Here is a 20,463-nt window from a genome sequence, read left to right on the forward strand (position 1 = left end):
GTAATTCATTAAACTGCATACTTAGGTTTTTATGCAATTATTCTAATGTGTTTTCATTTAACAATAAAAACATTTTTTAAAAAAGTAAAATATAACAGCTTCTAAAAACTTCTGACTTTTTATTTATTTATTTTTGAGACGGAGTCTCGCTCTGTCGCCCAGGCTGGAGTGCAGTGGCCAGATCTCAGCTCACTGCAAGCTCCGCCTCCAGGGTTCACGCCATTCTCCTGCCTCAGCCTCCCGAGTAGCTGGACTACAGGCGCCCACCACCACACCCGGCTAGTTTTTTGTATTTTCTTACTAGAGACGGGGTTTCACCGTGTTAGCCAGGATGGTCTCGATATCCTGACCTCGTGATCCGCCCATCTCGGCCTCCCAAAGTGCTGGTATTACAGGCTCGAGCCACCACGCCCAGCCTGACTTTTTAAACTTCGAAAGAAGTTCAAGAATTTTTTGTGTAAGAATGTCCTTTTTTTAGAAACCTTTTGAAAATCAAAGATACAAAATACATTGCAATAATAAACAACTACCAAGTACATATATCTGTGCATGAAAATGTGATCAAAGTCACTCCTTTAGCAAATTCACTTCTCCCAAAGGCTATCAGTCTTAATACTCTTTTTCATAATGTTATTATACCTTTGCTTTAAGATAATTTATGCTTCATTCACTCAAAGCTAACTTTTAAATTTTAAACAACAGATCCATTGGTCAAAAAGAGGGCACATTCTAAGATGTGAAAACATTCCAGAGTCTGGTGGCATTATTTCAGAGTTTAATAAAGAGTTTAAAACATCCATTTTTGTAAAACTTCTATTAATTTGATAGCAACTATTTCTAGAACACAATGCAAAAAGCAAAGCATTTACTATTGAGTTGCTAATGGTCATTGGTTAAGCAAGTGTCAAGAAAAGAAAAATGATTAATATAATATTAGAATAAATCCGTGTCCTCAACCAGGGACAATTTTGTCCTCCAGGAGACATTTGGCAATGTCTGGAGACATTTATGTTTGCCACAATGAAGAAGGGGTAGTACTAATGGCATATAGTGGATAAAGGCCAGGGATGCTGTTAAACATTGTACATTGCATAGGACAGGCCCTGTAAAAGAAATCAATGACACTTGTTAAAGCATGGCAAGGAGGACTTTATTCAAGATCATTGCCATAGGTATAGGGACTATTGCAATAAGATTTTGCAGTTGGGGAGAGAGATTGTGCTCAACTCTGTATACAGCATGGGGCAAGTGGGAATTGATAGAGAAGGAGCAGGGTAGGATAAGTGAATGAAAAACTGCTAAGAGGAAGCACAAAGGGTGAGGAGGATTCCAACTAACACAACCTAACAGGATTCTTGCTAATGACAGGCTAGGGTTATTAGATTTCATCTAAGGGATGTTGGAGGATGAGGAACATATTGATGGTGATCATATATCAATGATGCGGGTGATAGGGGCAGTTGCTAAACTGACTAAACAGGTTTGTTGCTAAATCTGATTTTACAAGTATACAGGTGGGCCTAGGAGAAAGTTCAGAAGCCTGAATAAAGTTTGGTCAAGCAAAGAATTTTTATCACCCTCCATAACAAGGAAGTACCTGGCCCAATATGTAAATAGTGCCCAGGATGAAAAACCCTAGAATAAATGAATAAATGGATCAAGGAGTTATCACATATTGTTAAGCAAAAAAGTAGATTATAAAAGATTAAAATTGTGTGATTCCCTTTTTGTAAAATCCCCAAACAACTGTGCATATGTAATGTGTGTGTATGTATATGTATTCACAAAAATATTAACAATTGTTGGCTCAGAATGATCAAATCATGGATGAATTTTATTTACTTTTGCTTTATTTTGTTAATCTGTAATTTCTTATTTTTCTACAGTTAATTTCATTACTTGAACAATAAGAAAAATACAGTGGTTTCTGTCAAAGAAAGAACATTGACTGTGGCATCAGAAAGAGCAGGGTTTGAACACTAGGTGTGTCTCTCACATTTCAATCTTCCAAGATAATTGTCTTGTTGGTAAATGGGGAAATAATACTTCACAGGCTTGCTCCTTTTCTCCTGTTCAGTTTAAATACAACTATATACATATATACACACATACATAACACCGCAATAGAAAACAATAAACTGAATAAATTTATTTTACAAATATCTTTAACGTGTGAGGAAAGTATATTTATTTACAGGGTAAGAAGATAGACGAAGATGTGTGAGGATTCTGAAGGGGATCTCTAGGCATTTTCAAAGACTGGAGAAGTTAGCCTCCCATTTATCCCTATTTCACTTAAAAGCTGATTCAACAATGATTTGTTTTTTTGCCAGGCATTGAGCTAAGTAAAAGAGCAAATGAAGAAAAAATTTAAAAACTCAATCTCTATCCTCAAAGAAGTCTAATTAATAAGTGGAGAATGACACAAACAACCAGTTGTAATGCAATGTATTAAATACTATCATAGACATATTCACAAAATATTATGGGAACAAAGAGGAGGAACTGAGTGTCTTACTAGTAGCCTATAGTATAATACTATGGTCATGTTATTATAATTTGATCTCTGGTTCTGAAATAAACAGATTGGTGAAGCACGTTTCTAATCATAAACAGGAAAGAGCAGCAAAAAAGTAATGAATATGAATGTATAGAAGGTGCCTAAAGTAGAATCACAGTGCTGTGAGCAGTAACAAGCAGAAGAACTTAAAGGATAAGCTGTGTACAAAATCTCCTGAAGGCAGGAAGGCAGGTGGTGGAGTGAAGTTGATTCAGCCTCCATCCTGTTACCATCAGATGGTTCTCAAATGCTTGGCTGGCATCTGGACTGGGGGAACAGCAGATGAAAGGACCCGGAGTGGGAGGAAAATGAATCAGTATATGATCAGCAAATTATACCTTGGATTGGGATAGGATTCTTATAATTCAAAAATGCGCCTATATTCAATAATTGCAACTATTTAATGGTACCCTACTGTACTATCAGGAAGTGGTTAAAGAGTAAGCATATTCTGGAGGCAGGGCGATACTTGGGATACCAGAAATGAGCGTGCTGAGTAAGACCACAATTGCTTCAGAATGTGCAATGCTTTCAACGCTGAATACAGGGCTCCAAATGGAGTTAACATCAACTAAAGAATTTAGCGAAAGGGTGTAGCAGAGTTTAAGTTGGAATTAAATATGGGTCTTTGGTATAATAGAGAACATTTCAAGCAAGTTTGTTGTTTATATCTGATTTAGAAGGCAATGAGAAACCATACAAGATACGATACTGCTTTCTTCACATTTTCAAAAATATCCATTTTGATTAAAAGGAGTTAGGAAGAACCTGCATGGTGGACTATAACAATAATAATAGGACTATTCGGACCAAAAATAGTTACCGGCTTCATCGTCCTACTATGTGGAGGGGACAGAGCTGAGAGAAGGGGAAGAGAATTAAGGCATTGAGTGGCGTTCTACTACTGGTGTGTGCCAAATGCCAATTTGAGCATAAGAACTCAAACTGGAAGGAACCAGCTGGAGTCCTTATGCTATTCCCTAGGCCTGAAACACGAGTCTAGCTGGTTCGGCCCCATCTGCCAGGTCACAGCTGCAATATTACGGCCTCAGGGAAGCCCTTCCTTTCCTCCTCTTCCCCATCTCCACCCCCTTCCCAAAGGGGTCTCCCGCTATAAGCTCTCAAAGTTGTAATTAAATAATGTGTCTTGTAGTTAACTATTTAGTCTGTCTCCACGTCCAGACTCCAACCAACCTCTCATCCTCCAAGGTCTTCACCAAAGGATGGGGGCTCATCTCCAGCACCTTGCAGTATTGACAGGAAAGTCACTGAGTAGCAAATGAATGCATGAATGAGCTCGTGTTATTAATATTGCCAGGCCCACAGGAAGCACCCAACAAACAGCAATGATTGGTGTTCGCGTTCATTATCTCATTTAATTCTTACAAAACCACGGCAAGGATTCAACCCCACAACTGCTGTCTAGAAAACCGAGGAAAGTGACGCAACCAAGCGGGAGGTCTGGCTGCCCGAGAGCCTCAGCGCCAGGCCTGGGAGCCCGCCCCGTCCACTTCCCCGGTGGATTCTTCTCCGTTCCCCGTCGGCCGCCCCAGGTGAAGCTCCTTTCCGCCGTCAGAAGCAGGCTCCCGGCGGGAAGCAGCATCCAGGGCGACCCAGGGCCACCCAGGCCCAGCACGGGAAATGCCAGGGACCGCATCAGCCCAGCCGGCTGGAACCCCGCTGCTCGCTGCAGACGCCGTTCCGCCTAAGGACAGTACTCGGGCGTGGGGAGTCAGGTGTCCGCTACTGGAACGCAGGAGACGGCGCGGGACCAGCGAAGCGGCTCCAAACACTCCGAGTTCTCCATCCCGACGCCGCGGCCTGTGGCCGCTCTAGGGCGCCGGAGGTCCTCCTCTCCGTGATTGGGGCTGGGCCGCCCCCGACCCGGAGCCGCCCACCTTTGCGCTGGGCCGGGCCTGGCCCAAGTCTGGGAGAGGCGCAGGCCCTGCCTGAATCTTCAGCCTGCGAGCTGGAGCAGGAGCAGGAGCAGGAGCAGAGCGAAGTCTCGAAGAATGGGAGGAAGCAGGCACTGGCTGCTGCAGGAAAAGCTCAGCCAGCAACTCTATCAGCTTTAAATTGGACCCTACTTTGCTGCATGGCAAAAAGAAAATAAACTACCATTTCTTAGTTCGTGTTTTATTTTCAGCTGTTTCTTGTTTCCTTGGTTTTGATTCTCATTATTGCTATAGACGCCTTCAGATGGTGGAAGCCAAGGAAAGGAACCCCTGACCGCAATTTCCTAACCTTTGGGCAGAGTGTGGGGTCTCCCCGTCTCCCTTTTTGTACCCCTCCATACAGACTTAAAAACCTTTAAAAAGGATCTAACACTAGCTCTATTATCTACCATGTAGCCTATTCAACTGATTAATTCACAAATTTATAATTACACAGCAAAAAGAGAGAGAGAGAGAAAAAAAAGAAAAAGTTAAACCGTTGGAACTACAAACATTAAACATGAGCAGTTCTTAGGGCCGAAATCTCTGAATGTGAGTGCAACAGATCCCACTTGAAACACCTATATGAGGTAAATGGAAATTGCAAGAGAAAATGAACTGACTGGTATATATATTTCTAAATGTACTACTATCAACTAAAAAAGAAACTTCAATGATTAGGTTTATTGAGGTGACAAGCAATAATTCTTAAATGTTCTGCAATTAGAAGTTTCTACGTCATGAAGGCAGTTTAGAAGATTACAGTAAAATGGTGAAGCATGACTTCTTCATATGCTTATTCTTCTTTCAAAAACCGTTTGCAAGTTCCCCAACTTAAAAAGAAGCCTAATTTCACTTATTTTGAAGAGTACTCTGATAAAAATCAATACCGAAATCAAATGTTTCTTTGTGTTTAGACAGTTATAAGTAGAAAATTCTCGCATGAGCCAACAAAGAGTTATGGGTAATTTAAGCGGGGAAAAAAAAAAAAAAAAAGTTGATGCCCCTGACTGGTGAAAAACTCCAAGGAATTCAGTTTCAGTTGGAAAATTTTAGAGCTATTTCGCAATACTTATTAACGAGCTTATTGTATTATTCATTTTAGAAATCTGATTTGACCATCTTTTATTCTTAGTGGCTGCCTCTAATAACGTCCTTATTTTATTGCTATGTGCATAATGATGTTCTTTAGTATATCCAAGAGAGTTTTTGATGTTGGAATTTGCATTGACTCAAGTTTCACTCCAGCAGCTTGAAAGAGTGATAATGAGGTGCTCTCCTTTTTTTATATCTATACTCCCCTTCCAGGCATATAATTTCATTTGAAAGTTGATATTGTTCTTCTGGATTTTCTATTCAGTAACGAAATGGAAAGCAATGATTGTTCCCCTAAGAACAACTTTTAAGTTTTGTGAAAGCTATCATAAGGACTTTGTAGCAAATTCTGAAGGTGTCATTTGGGAATTTTAACACAATATGCTTGAAAACCAGATAAAAGGGAAGGTTCTAAATTAAAATGTGTGGATGAAAATCTATAATCTGGCACTAAATCAGTAGTGATATAGTGGGTGGCAAATAGAATTGCAGGAAGAAAGTGAAGATCTGGTTGCCTGGAGCTTGTATTAGTAAGATTCAACTCTAGTTCAACACAGCTCTGTACTTGGACCACAAAGACAGGAAGAAAAAGGGTGTCTGAAGCTGAAAGCCCAAGAAGAATAAAATACTGAAAAGAATAATAACAGTAAGCAACACTTATGCAGTGTTTATTAAATGCCAGCCACCTTGATAAACATTTTATAGGCATTATACCATTTAATCCTCACAACCACCTTGTGAAGTTGTTACTGTCATTGCTCTCGTATTACAAACTAGATTACTAATACTTAGTTAAGTAATTTCCTCAAGGTCATGTAGCTGGAAAGTTGTGGAGCAAGTTTTCAAACTTGGGTTTGTCTATCAGCCAAGTTATTTTTTACTTTAAAAGATCTGATCTTCTCTACCGTTTTGTCATTTTGCATGGATGTTGGTCATCCTTCCTTACGCTGGCAATCACTCTTCTCCTTCTGAATTAAGAGACCTAACTGGCAGGGCAGCATAGTTAATGGTTAAGGAATGTGGCCATTGCATTTGATTACCTGCATTCAAATCACAATACCTACACTAAAAAGCTGTAAGACTGTGAATCGTGGATTTGACCTCTCTATCTGCCTCATTTTTTACGTCTATAAATAGGGATAATAGCAGTGCCAACCCCACAGGTTTTTTATAAGACTTAAATGAGATGGTGTGTGTCAAAGCAGTTGTTATATATCTGAGCATAACATAAGTGCTCAGTATATATTAGTTTTTTTTTTTTTAGGAACCAGTAGTGCATATGATAACATCCTCTAACAAAAGCCTGTGAAGAAGCAGCAGCCCAGCTGGCATTTGTTTACAAGGAAGTGAAACACTGGCCCATAGACCCTTTTGGACCTTTTGAGTCGTTCCCCTAGAGTTGAGGAAAAGGAGATGAAGTAAAAGATTATTAGTGACTAAATGCAATCTATGAATGCTATCAAGAAAGTAATCTCTGTGTATTTCATACCATTGATGATGGACTAAGTACTGAAGAGGTGTTTCTAAATGTGGACATCAATTATCATTATTAAATAGGCAGCAGAAGCTCAGACTCACTCTGCAAGGAAAAGGATTTGTAAAGAATGCCTTGGCTTCTTTATAATCAAACCTTGCTTATAAGAGTTTTGGGTAGGTCTTTCTCACACAGATAATCTTCACAGTCATTATTGCTTCATTGTGGTTTTAAAGCCTAGTATATGAACATCCAGAGTCAGAAAACAGATACATGTGGATGTGATTAGTCAAAGTTTATTTTAAAAAGGATTTACAAAAGGATTTCTTTAAATCTGTTATTTTTAACCTTTTGGATTCTACTAGGAATCAAAAGAATGCTGTTGAAATAACAATTGCTAATGTTTATTAAACTCTTACCATTTTAAACCCTTTATACATATTAATGTACTTATTTTCAAGACAAACCTTCAGAGTTGTTTGTATTATTGTCCTCATTTTACTGATGAGGATAGCTGAAGTATACAGGTTATGTGACCTGAGTAGGATTGTCCAGGTAGCAAGTGACTGAGTTACGACTTAATCCAAGTAGGGTTGCTTTAGAGCCAGAACTTTGAGTCTTAACCATTTCCCCGAGAAAACTGTGCCTCGTTATGTGCATCTGTATCATATAATTGTCCAATTTCCCATACAGTTTTGAGGCACGTAGATTCCCTTAAATCCAACTGTAAACTCCATGATAACCTGCTACAAATAGTGAGTACTTATAGTACATTTAGTATATCTTAATTATGAAAATATAACATAAGCAATCTTTTAGAAAAACGATTAATAATAGAAGGGTACTAAAGTTTTGAAATACAAAACTTTGTATAGAGGCCGGGTGCGGTGGTTCATGCCTGTAATCCCAGCACTTTGGGAGGCCAAGGTGAGCGGATCACTTGAGATCAGGAGTTTGATCTCCTGATTTGACCATGCCCTGCTAATTTTTGTATTTTTAGTAGAGACCAGCCTGGCCAACATGGTGAAACCCCATCTCTACTGAAAATTAAAAAAAAAAAAAAAAGCAGGGTGTGGTGGTGCACACCTGCAGTCCCAGCTACTCAGGAGGCTGAGACAGGAGAATTGCTTGAACCCAGGAGGTGGAGGTTGCAGTGAGGGGAGATTGCACCACTGTACTCCAGCCTGGGTGACAGAGCGAGACTCTGTCTCAAAAAAAAAAAAAAAAAGAAAAGAAAAGAAAAAAAGAAAAGAAAAGAAAAAGAAAAAAGAAAACTCTGTATAGAATCCCCACACTACCTGTCCCATGTTAGTAAGCCATAAGCAGCCCTGTAGCTGCTTGTAGCAGAAATCAGTGGTAGAAATTAGCACCCACCCCTTGAGAAGTGCTTTTGTGCCACTTCAACTATGTAGTTCCAGTGGAAGCTGTCATGATTCTATCATGATTTTGCATGATTCTGCCAACTGTTGACACTTGACTGATCTCAATTTCCTTCCTTCCTTTATTCCTTCCCTTCCTTCCCTCCCCTCCCCTCCCCTCCCCTTCCCTTTCAACAGGGTCTTATTCTGTCACCCAGGCTGAAGTGACTAGTGATCATAGTTCACTGCAGCTGCGACCTCCCGGGGCTCAAGCAGTCCTTTTGGCCTCAGCCTCCTGATTAGCTGGGACCACAGGGGTGCCCCACCACTCCCTGCTCATTTTTGTATTTTTAGTAGAGACAGGTTTCACCATGTTGCCGAGGCTGGTGGTGAACTTTTGGGCTCAAGCAATCCACCCACCTCAGTCTCCCAAAGTGCTGGGATTATAGCTGTGAGGCACAGCGCTGGGCCTGATCTTGATATTTGATATATGAAAGAGGAGCCAATCGGAGTCCTTCTTTTGAATTTTTCAAACTGGAATTTATAAGATGTTTTCCCTCTTCCATAGTAGCAGCTATGAATTATGAAACTTGAATGCTGTCAGTGCCACATAGAAGAAACTGTTCTACAGAGTTTGTTAGCATGTTTATGTGTACATGCCATGTAACAGGAAGAATACGAAAGAGTAAAAATGAGGGATAAGGAAAAAAATAGGGGAGAGAGAAAGTGAGTCATGGCTACTGGCTAGGCCTTGGTTTGGTTGTTTCGGCATCCCTAAGTCTCGTTCTAGCACTGTGGTTATTCACACTTCTTCCAAATAAATGACATCTTTCAAATACTTTGCCCTATTTGCCTAAAGGTGCTTAAGTTGGGTTTCTGACATTTGCCACCAGAAAATTCCTAACACACACTTTTAAACAGTAATTATAATTACTGTTCTATTATCTTATTGTGATAGGCAGAATTTTAAGATGGCCCCCAAGAGACCCAGCAGGGTGGCCCTGTACTTATAATCCCAGCTACTCAGGAGGCTGAGGCAGGAGGATCGCTTAAGCCCAGGAGTTCAAGACCAGCCTGGGCAACATAGCAAGACCCCTACCTCAAACAACAAACAAACAAAAAAACCACACCACACATGTAAGACAGCTCCCAAAATTCCTGCCCGTTGACACACACACTTAGTATAATCTCCCCCACTTGAATATGGGCGCAGCTTGTGAATATGATGGGATTTCACTCCCATGATTACATTACTTTGTATGACAAAGATTCAAAGGCAGAGAATTGCTCATCTGCTTGCTTTGCAGAAGATGAAGGCCACCATGAGTTCTATAGTTGCATGGGACTAAATTTGCTGACAGCCTGAGTGAGTGTGGAAGACCCGGAGCTTGGGTGAGATCATAGCCTGAGTGGAACCCGTGATGGCAGCCTTGTGAGACCGATGCAGAGGGCCCAATTATGTGTCACCCGAACTGTTGACCTTTTAAAAAGGTGAATAAATTAAACTGAGACTGTTAGAGTGGCCTCTAATACATTAAGCCTCTAACATTGTCTGATTTTAGCTTGTATGTGATAAATTTCCTTCAGTGGCATGTTATCATCCCTTGACATTGCCTCTTGCAAGCATCATGCTACTATGGCTAGGATGCTTGGTCTAATACTGCTGGACATATCTATTACATTCATTTCTTAATTTTTCTGTTTTGCTTTGTTTTCGTTTGTTTCCAATCTTAAAAGATTATGTTTCTTTTATATTAAAAATATTATTGAGCTGACATTATGAGTATGAATAAATGCCTTGGTATATGTATTAGTTAGCTGAGGCTGCTGTAATGAAGTAGCACAGACTGGGTGACTTAAATAACAGAAATTTATTTTCTCATAGTTCTGGAGACTAGAAGTCCAAAATCAGGGTGTTGGTATGATTGGTTTTCCCTGAGGCCTCTGGGCTTGCATATGGGCACCTTCTCTGTGTCCTCACATCATCTTTCTTCTGTATGTGAGCATCCCTAGAGTCTATGTGTCTAAATTTCCTGTTCTTACAAGGAAATCAGTCACATGCTAACCATCTCATTTTAACTTCATCACCTTTTCAAATGTCCTATATCCAAATATAGTCACATTGTAAGGCAGAGAAATTAGGGATTCAACATATGAATTGGGGCGGGGGAGCACAATTTAGCCCACAACAGCATAACTTTTTGGGGACGGGGAGCATATTGTAATGCCAAGTTTCCATTCTTTCCACAGCATGCTGCAGAGCCTCTTTCTAAAGATTGCTTAAGAAATATTGTGTTTTGGCCGGGCGCGGTGGCTCAAGCCTGTAATCCCAGCACTTTGGGAGGCCGAGGCGGGTGGATCACGAGGTCAGGAGATCGAGACCATCCTGGCTAACATGGTGAAACCCCGTCTCTACTAAAAATACAAAAAACTAGCCAGCGTGGTGGCGGGCGCCTGTAGTCCCAGCTACTCCGGAGGCTGAGGCGGGAGAATGGCGTGAACCCGGGAGGCGGAGCTTGCAGTGAGCCGAGATCGCGCCACTGCACTCCAGCCTGTACGACAGAGCAAGACTCCGTCTCAAAAAAAAAAAAAAAAAAAAAAAAGAAATATTGTGTTTTAATTTTATACATTGGATTCCAGAGTTCCCAATGATTATTTATAACTCTGAATTTTCAATATACAAAAAAGAAAAGGTATCTGAATCTCTTCCAATGCTAACCAATTGGAGAGAAAGAGCGAGTCAAGTACAGATCCCTTTTCCTAGAGTTTCATTATTTCTTTTAAAGATAGCCTGAGATAAATTTATTTATTTTTAATTTTTAAAGACTTTTAAAAATACATTTTTAAAATTATTCTTTATTGGAGATTATTTCATTACCACAGATATTTTCGCAAATATAATACTGCATTTCTGGAGGGCAGGGATACTGTATGAGTAATACACCAGGCAGAAAACCTGGGATATATTATGTAATCAATCATTGTTGGATTGAGTCGAATTAAATCTACAATATTTTTGGTAAAATTATGTTCATTTATAACATAATCTATTATTTTCCAATAACAAGGTAATTATGAAAACATTCTTTAACATATCCTGAGTTCCTTCTCTTCTCTAGATCCCATTGTTACCGTGACAGGAATCACTATTACCTCCTTCTCGAGCACTTCAGCAGCCTCCTGAGTTTTCCCCTCTTGCTATCCTACAATTTATTTTCCATGCAGCAGCATAAATTATCTTTGTTTGAAAAGTAAAATTGAGCATGTTATTCGTCTGCTTACAACTGTGCTGGCTTCTCCTTGCAGTCAGAATACAACACAGAATCTTTCTCTTACCACATAAAGCCCTGATCAATTGCCAGCTTATCTGCCTGTTTCCTTTCCGGTTGGTTCATTAACTCCAGTCATGCTGATCTTTCTGTGCCTGGAACATTCCGAATCATTCCCAACTCAGGGCGTACATGGACTGTAATCCATAACTGCTATCTAGAACACTTTGCCCCCAGATCGGCTCTGTCTTTTCCTTCAAGTTTTATTTCAATCGTCACCTTCTGAAGAGAGGGCTTCTCTCAGACTCCTCATCTGATGTTAGCAAGGGCCCTCCTTGCACCTAGTAACACACAATCTTTCCCACATTACTTTGCTACATAGAATTTAGCACTGAATTGGTCCTCCTAACTTAATTGTTTAATATCTCTTTCCCTGCTGAAATGGAAAATTTACTGCTGATACATGTTAGACATTTAATATTAAAGTGCTATTTAGAAAATGAACAAAGGTACAATGCAATATAGATTTCAAAGTATTTACTTAAAAGCAAAAGCCCATTAAATCCAATTAGAAAGTAATTCTTACTTGTGTAAATGAAACATAATTCCTAAATAACAATGAAATTATAATAATGGAAAGGGAAGGCTGACAGAACATAATTTCTATCTCTCTTATTTGGAGAAAATCTCCCAGGTTAATACTTTATGATGAACTAATTTTTTTTTTTTTAAATATAAAGAGTTTAGGGACCTTCACTTGTTCAATTTCTTATCATTGGCAATCATGATGTTACAAAGTAGACTATCAGTTTCAGGTAAGAACAAGTTCAATTGTTTTTCTTGAAAGTGACCATAGAAATAAAATGAAGTAAAAACCAGAGTGAATGAAATAAAGTACATAATATTATATAAATATAATCTTAATTTATTTCTTTTAAACTTAGAATTGGAAATGCAATCAGATATGCTACTAGTCGATTTTCACACTGCTATAAAGAAATACCTGAGACTGGATAATGTGTAAAGAAAAGAGGTTGAATTCACTCACAGTTCTGCGTGGCTGGGGAGGCCTCAGGAAACTTACAGTCATGGTGGAAGGGGGCGCAGCTCTGTCTTAGCTGGCAGTAGGTGAGAGAGAGACAGTAAGTATTCATATGAGGAACTGGTAAACACTGTAAAACCATCAGATCTCGTCAGAACTCACTATCACGAGAACAGCATGAGGGAAACCACACCCGTGATCCAATCACCTCCCACCAGGTCCCACCCTGGACTCGTGGGGATTATGGGGACTACAATTCGAAATGAGAATGGTGGGGCAGGGGGAACACAGAGCCAAACCATGTCAGATACAAACTACTGACGTACATATTTTGCCTCCTCTCTCTCTCTCTCTTTTTTTTTTTTTTTTTTTTGAGACCGAGTCTTGTTCTGTCTCCCAAGCTGAGTGCAGTGGCACCATCTCAGCTAACTGCAACCTCTGCCTCCCTAGTTCAAGCGATTCTCGTAGCTGGGATTACAGGCGCCCACCACCACACTTGTCTAACGTTTGTACTTTTAGTAGAGACAGGGTTTTGCCATGTTGGCCACGCTGGTCTCCAACTTCTGACCTCAGGTGACCTCAAACTGTTCTCGACTCTGCCTCAGTCTCCCAAATTCTGGGATTACAGGTGTGAACCACCACGCCTGGCCTTGCCTGCTCTCTTCTATGAAGCTTTTTCATCAATCCAAATGACAAATTATAGTTATAAAATATACTTAGCAGTGGGGAACAGTGGCTCACACCTGTAATCCCAGCACTTTGGGAGCTGAGGCAGGCGGATCATGAGGACAGGTGTTCAAGACCAGCCCGTCTTGAACACAGTGAAACCCCGTTTTTGTATCTAAAGATACAAAAAATTAGCCGGGTGTGGTGGTGCACACCTGTAATCCCAGCTACTCAGCAGGCTGAGGCAGGAGAATCACTGAACCCAGGAGGCAGAGCTTGCAGTGAGTCGAGATCGCGCCACTGCACTCCAGCCTGGGCGACAGGGTGAGACTCTGTCTCAAAAAAAAAAAAAAAAAAGAAAGAAAGAAACAAAACAATAATACAACAGTTATAAAGCTGAATATGCACTTACCATGGGTTTGGCAATTTCACTCCTAGGTATTTGGCCAAGTGAACTGAAAATTTGTGTTCATACAATAAAATCTGTGTGTGAATGTTTATAGCAACTTTATTTATGATTGCCCAAACACAGAAAACACCAAATGTCCCTCAACTGAGATATGGATAAACAAACAATGAAACACTACACTTCGATAAAATGAAAAAAAATGACAAATACGATAACAGACAAATCTCAGATACATTATGGTAAGTGAAAGAAGGCAGGCTTAAAAGGCTGTATACTGTATGATTCCATGTATATGACATTTTGAAAAGGCGAAACTATAGTGACAAAGAACAGATCACTGGTTGTCAGGGGTTGTGTGGGGATAGGGTTGACTATGAAGGAATAGCATGGGGGAATTTTGTGGGGAGGGGAGTTGGAGCTGTTCTGCATTTTGATCGTGGTGATATTTACACAGCTATGCATTGGTCAAAATTCATAGAACTGTACACCCAAAAAGTGAATTTTACTGTATGTAAATTAGAAAATAAATAAAAGCGGAGGCATAAAGTATTCTATTGCTGGAGAGGAAGAGGGAGAGGTAACTGCGCCGTGGGAGATAAGTCTGGATAAATTGCTTGTAGGTTTGTAAAAGTCTCTGAAGCCAAGGTTAAGAAACTAGACATACCTCTAAGCCAAAGCATTTGAAGATCGGAATGTCAAAATGAAAATAATAGTTAGATGACTTGACTGTTGACAGTGTGCACCACAGAGCCCTAGCATGGCAGGCAGGGAAACCAATTAAGAGGTGACAATGGCTCCCTAAGGGTAAATACCTTATATCTGAAAAGGAATCTATCCATTGAAAATTCTTTCAGTTTCTTTCGTTTACTACATCTTTTTTTTTTTTTTTAAACAGAGTCTTGCTCTGTAGCCAGGCTGTAGTGCAGTGGCGCGATCTTAGCTCACTGCAACCTCTACCTCCGCCTCCTGGGTTCAAGTGATTCCCGTGCCTCAGCCTCTGGAGTAGCTGGGACTACAGGCCCACGCCACCATGCCCGGCTAATTTTTTGTATTTTAGTAGAAACAGGGTTTCACCATGTTAGCCAGGATGGTCTCCATCTCCTGACCTCGTGATCTGTCTGCCTCAGTCTCCCAAAGTGCTAGGATCACAGGCGTAAGCCACCATGCCCTTCTTTGTTTACTCCATCTTAATAAATCTTCATAAGAACCAGTGAGGTTGGAATTATTACCTGCAATTAATAATGCAAAAATTGAAGCTCAGAAAGGCTAAGCGATTTGCTTAAGTTCCCACTACATAACTGTGATTCTAAGACTTGTAGCTTAGTTGTTTCCTTCTTTTAGTCCTTTTTATTCTCTCTCATGTCATTCTATTCACTTCCTTCCTAGCATTTATCACAATCTGTAGGTTGTCTGTTAATCCTTTTTCTTTCATATGGTCTGTATGTCCCATTTGACTTCAGGGAAGGAACCCTGTCCCTGCAGCAGCTCTCTGTTGTATCCTCAGAGCATCTCAGCAGTGCTTTTGGTACATAATAGTGCTCAAGAAAAATTCATTGAGTGAAGAACTAAGTTAGAAAGCAAAGATAAAACATTATTATAATTGACATATCCTTTTTTTCTTTTTATCTTATTTTATTTTTATTTTATTAGAGACAGAGTCTCACTTTGTCACCCAGGCTGGAGTGCAATGGTGCAATCTCGGCTCACTACAACGTCCACCTCCCAGGTTCAAGCGATTCTCCTGCCTCAGCTTCCGTAGGCGGGATTATAGGCTCCCGCTATCATGCCCAGCTCATTTTTGTATTTTTAGTAGAGATGGGGTTTCACCATGTTGGCCAGGCTGGTCTCCAACTCCTGGCCTCAAGTGATCTGCCCACCTGGACCTCCCAGTGTTGGGATTATAGGCATAAGCCACTGTGCCTGGCCCTTTTTCTTCCCTCTAGAATGTCAGTTACATAGAACAGGCATATTCTTTTTAATGTGTATTCTATCTGCAGTGATGGGGACAGATGTTCCTTGCTCTATTTTTCCTCTCAGTAGCTTTCAAACCTGGCCGTGCAACAGACTCATCTACAGGTCTTTTTTTTTTTTTTTTTAAGTCTGTTTTTATCAAAGCAATACAAGTGAAATAACATCTTCATTTTTAACACTAAAAAGCAGCCCCAGCCCTAATCACTGTTACTCTTCAGTCTCCATCACCATCTGACAGTTGAACTCTACTCTTAACACTGGTGTTTACCCTTCTACCATGAAGCATGCTCACAATACTCTTTCTTGATTTTTCAATATTGGAAATTATCTGCTGACTTCCTACTATGGAAGAAGAGGACTTAGCTCCCTCACATTACTTCCACTCAGTTTCTTTTATCCTTGTTCTATAATATTATAGAAACTACAATATTATAATTTTTGATTTAGTCAATTTTGGTGCTTAGATTAAGATAATTAGGCAATAAATTTTAAGACTAACCTACATGAAATATTATGATTACATTTATAAATATAAAGTTTCTGTTTTTAAAATAAATTTTTCCTCCTGTGGTTAATAATTGCTTTATTTTCCATTTGTTTCATTTCTTATATGCCTACCCATAAGTCATCTACAAATTTGGTCAGAATGGGAATACATCTCTCCATATGATGAAATACATCAGAAATTCTATTGACCCCACTGTTTTTTTTTTCTTGGAGACATCAGTTCCAGAGATATCCATTCTCTTGCTTCAGTCTACACTGGCTGCCTTTTAGGCCTGTGATACAACTGTTATCCTAGAAATTTCTTTTGATATCATCCTGGATATTCCTCTTTCCTCTCTCCAATGTGGATTCCATGTCTTCATCTTCTTCCTGGACCAAGTTGAGGGTCGGACTGCTATTTCTCGTCGCTCAATAATGACATGCAGATGAACTGGGGAGGAAGAGAGTTTTTATTTCTGTAATCGGTTAAAGGGAGAAGGCCTGGAAGTTATGGCCAGACCAACTCCAAATTACAAAGTTTTCCTGAGCTTATATACCTTCTAAGCTATATGTCTATGTGTAACTGTGCATTCATCTAAAGATATCAGTGATTCACTTCTTTTAATCTATAACTAAGGTCTGAGTCCTGAAGACCTTTCTCTGGAGCCTCAGTAAATTTTCTTAATGTAAATGGGTCCAGGTACTGGGGTAACTACCCCTATCTTGTCTCCTGCTAAATCATGGAGGTTTGGGGAGTTCCTTCAGACCTCCAATAAACTTGTTTGTGGAAGCCTGGGGAGTTTCTTCAGATCTCCAATAAAACCTAACTAATCCTAAATGGATCTTGTTAAGAATTTTGTTATTTTTGTCATATTTTAAGGCCCAGGAAAGGCCTAGGCAAAACTCTTGGTGGACTTTTGTTCTATTTCGGCCTTTGTATAAGGGCGCTGGCTTTGAATATTTAACTTAACCACGTAGTCAGTACTAAAACAGTTGTTATGGAGGCCTACGCTAGTGAGACCTGGCCTGCCACAATCTCTCTCATTTTAAGCCCTCTTTTTAGTGGAAAACACCCTTAAGTATCTTCATGAGAAAAGATTTCATAGAAAGAAAACTTTTTGAGATCTTGCATGTCTGAAAATACTTTTATTCTACTCTTAGACTTCATTGGTTGGTTTTATTGGGAATCCTAGATTGTAAATCATCTCTCCTTGGAATTTAGGATATTGCTCCATTTTCTTCTAGTTTTCAGTATCATTGTTAAGAGGTCCAATGCCTTTCTCTGTTCTCATGTCTGCTGTTTTGTCTGCATTCTGTTATTTTATCTGAAGCATTTAGGGAATTTAAAAAATCTCAGTTGTTCTGACATTTTAGGATTAAGTGCTTTTGTGTGAGTCTTTTTCATTATTTTGCAAGCCACTCATCAGATCCTTTTCAATCTGGAAACTCAGGTCCTTCAGTACTGGGGAAATGTCTTTCTTTGATAATTTTGCCCCCTCCCCCATCTCCTTTTTTCTTTCTGTAGATTAGATGTTTGATCTCCTGAATTGATCCTATATTTTTTTCTCATATTTTTCAACTGCTTGTCTTTTTGTTTTTCTTTTGAGACTTCTCGTTTTCATTTTATCATATGGTATTGAATTTAAATTTTTTTTTGAACTTTTCAAAGTTCGTTTCTCCCTCTGAATTTTTCTTTAGAAAAACAGCATCCTGTTGTTACTTCTTTAAGGATTGGCAGACCTTATTTTTGATGTGACTGGGCAGGGAATCTGTCCATTTTGGAAAATCCCCCCTTACCCTCAGTACTCACTAGTTATAAAAATACTTTTCCTCAGGCAAGTCAATTTCCCTAAAAGGAATCCTCTAAGATCTTCTCTGAGGGACAGGAACCTGAATACAGTCATTATGGGAGCTTAGAGGAGAAGTCTCATAGTTTAGTATGTAGACTTTCACGTATTCCCTTTACCCCAGTGTGCAGAAGGCACTTTTCTCCTAGGTAATATTCAGCTGTCTCTGTATCTTCAAGATCAGAACTTCTCTAATGACCCCAAGGAGTAAACCTTGTTGTCTCTGGATTGTGGTAGAGTAGTGTGTTACCTAGCTGCTTGGTGGGGGAAGTAGGGTATCCCTACTCCTTTTATAGACTTGCAAGCAATCTCGTTGTTTACAGCCTCTTTTCTCAACCATGCCCCCTCAGAGATCCCTAGGCCTGAACCTAGGCACTTTGGGAGGCCGAGAGAGGTGGATCACTTGAGGTCAGGAGTTCAAAACTAGCCTGGCCAACTTGGTGAAACCCCGTTTCTAATAAAAATACAAAAATTAGCTGAGTGTGGTGGCACATGCCTGTAATCTCAGCTGCTCAGGAGGCTGAGTCACCTGGACCTGTGTTTATGCTGTATCAAGGATTTTCAGGACAGAGCAGAGATAAATGCCTGAGTTCAACACACCATGTTGAACAATTCACTGGTCTCATGCCAAACATACAGACTTTTTTGCCTTTCCAAGTGAGAATCTTTGGGAGTTAATCTGGGAATCTATTTTTGAAAATATCCTCAGGTGATTCTGATAACATCACACATATAAATTCATTATTACAGCACTGTCACACAGGCATACACATTTTACAGTTAACTCTGAAGCCACAATGAAACAGGGATAAGGGGATGAGGAAGAGGACAGGTCAATTCTGAGAAAAGGCCGGGCATGGTGGCTCATGCCTATAATCCCAGAACTTTGGGAGGCCGAGAGAGATGGATCACTTGAGGTCAAGAGTTTGAAACCAGCCTGGCCAAGTTGGTGAAACTCCGTTTCTAATAAAAATACAAAAATTAGCTGAGCGTGGTGGCACATGCCTATAATCCCAGCTGCTCAGGAGACTGAGGCAGGAGAATAGCCTGAACCTCTAAGGCGGAGTTTGCAGTGAACTGAGATCACACCACTGCACTCCAACCTGGGCAACAGTGAGACTCTGTGTTAAAAAAGAAATTACAAAAAAAAAAAAAAAAATCTGAGAAAAGGATAGCTTGAAAAGGGACAGGCCTTTAGTGATCCAGGGGCATTTTGGAGAGGGCATGTCTTGATTATGAATGTTGGTGGATTTCTTAATGGCGAGCAGGTCAGGGAAACAGGAGAACCGATATTAATTAGAGTACTAGGATGGCCACCCGCTGGCTAGGAAAGATGGTTGGGAGATGGTGTTAATACATTTGACATCTAGTTTGAAGACAGAATAGATGTTTTCTTACTTCAATTCTACTTCATCTTCTTTTCTTCCCTCCCCACCGACTACCCTGCTATTTTCCTGACACAGATTCAAAAAATAAAGGAAACTATTAAGCTATTTTGAAAATTTGAAATTTGGAAAGCCAAGAGTCCTAAAGAAAATTTCACACAAATGTGACCTTGAGGAACAGTATTCATTCAAGAGAACAATTTTCAAAAAAAAAAAAAAAATTATATCTACTGAAAACGAACACAGCAGCATGTATAGAATAAGGATAGATCTGGTTTCCATATTGCATACCTCACCATGATCTCTATTTTAGGAGCAGTATGTGTGTATGGTTAGTTATGAATTGTGGATAGGTATGAATTGTGAATTAGAAAGCAGAGAGTCACAAAGGAGTTGCCAAAGGAGTTGGCAGAAAAGAGACACAGATGAAGAAAAAGAGGGAAGGGTAAGTATGGGAACTACTGAACTAAGATGGCACACAACCAAGATTCCTCTTGCAGTCCATACTTTTAAACAGGAAAAAAGGGAGGTGGAGAGATGGGGTGGGGCATGGATCGTGCTAATCAGAAAAAGTAAAAAGCTTTTCAATCATTTTTTATTACCAACCTAGGTTTGATGTCCACATTATTATTTTCATTTGTCCAGTAAGTAATGCTATTGGAACAAAGTTTGGTATTTGAGAACATGGAATATATACTAAGGTGACACATAGTGTTTATTAAATGTGTTGCAATGCAATGTGATTATTCCAACAGAGGGAAAAACGTGAAACTGGATTTGCTATATATTTTTGTTTGCTTCAAAAATGCAGCATAGATTTTTGTCACATTCATTTACTTCAAGTACATTCTCTCACAATTGCATTTCCTAGCACAATGACTGGCATATGGTAGACAACTTTTAAGGTTTTGGAATGAATAGGTAAGAACTCAGAGAACAATTGTAGATATGGAAAGATTCTTACTGT

The sequence above is a fragment of the Macaca fascicularis genome, chromosome 6 (genome assembly GCF_037993035.2).
Source record: "Macaca fascicularis isolate 582-1 chromosome 6, T2T-MFA8v1.1".
Classification (NCBI taxonomy): domain Eukaryota; kingdom Metazoa; phylum Chordata; class Mammalia; order Primates; family Cercopithecidae; genus Macaca; species Macaca fascicularis.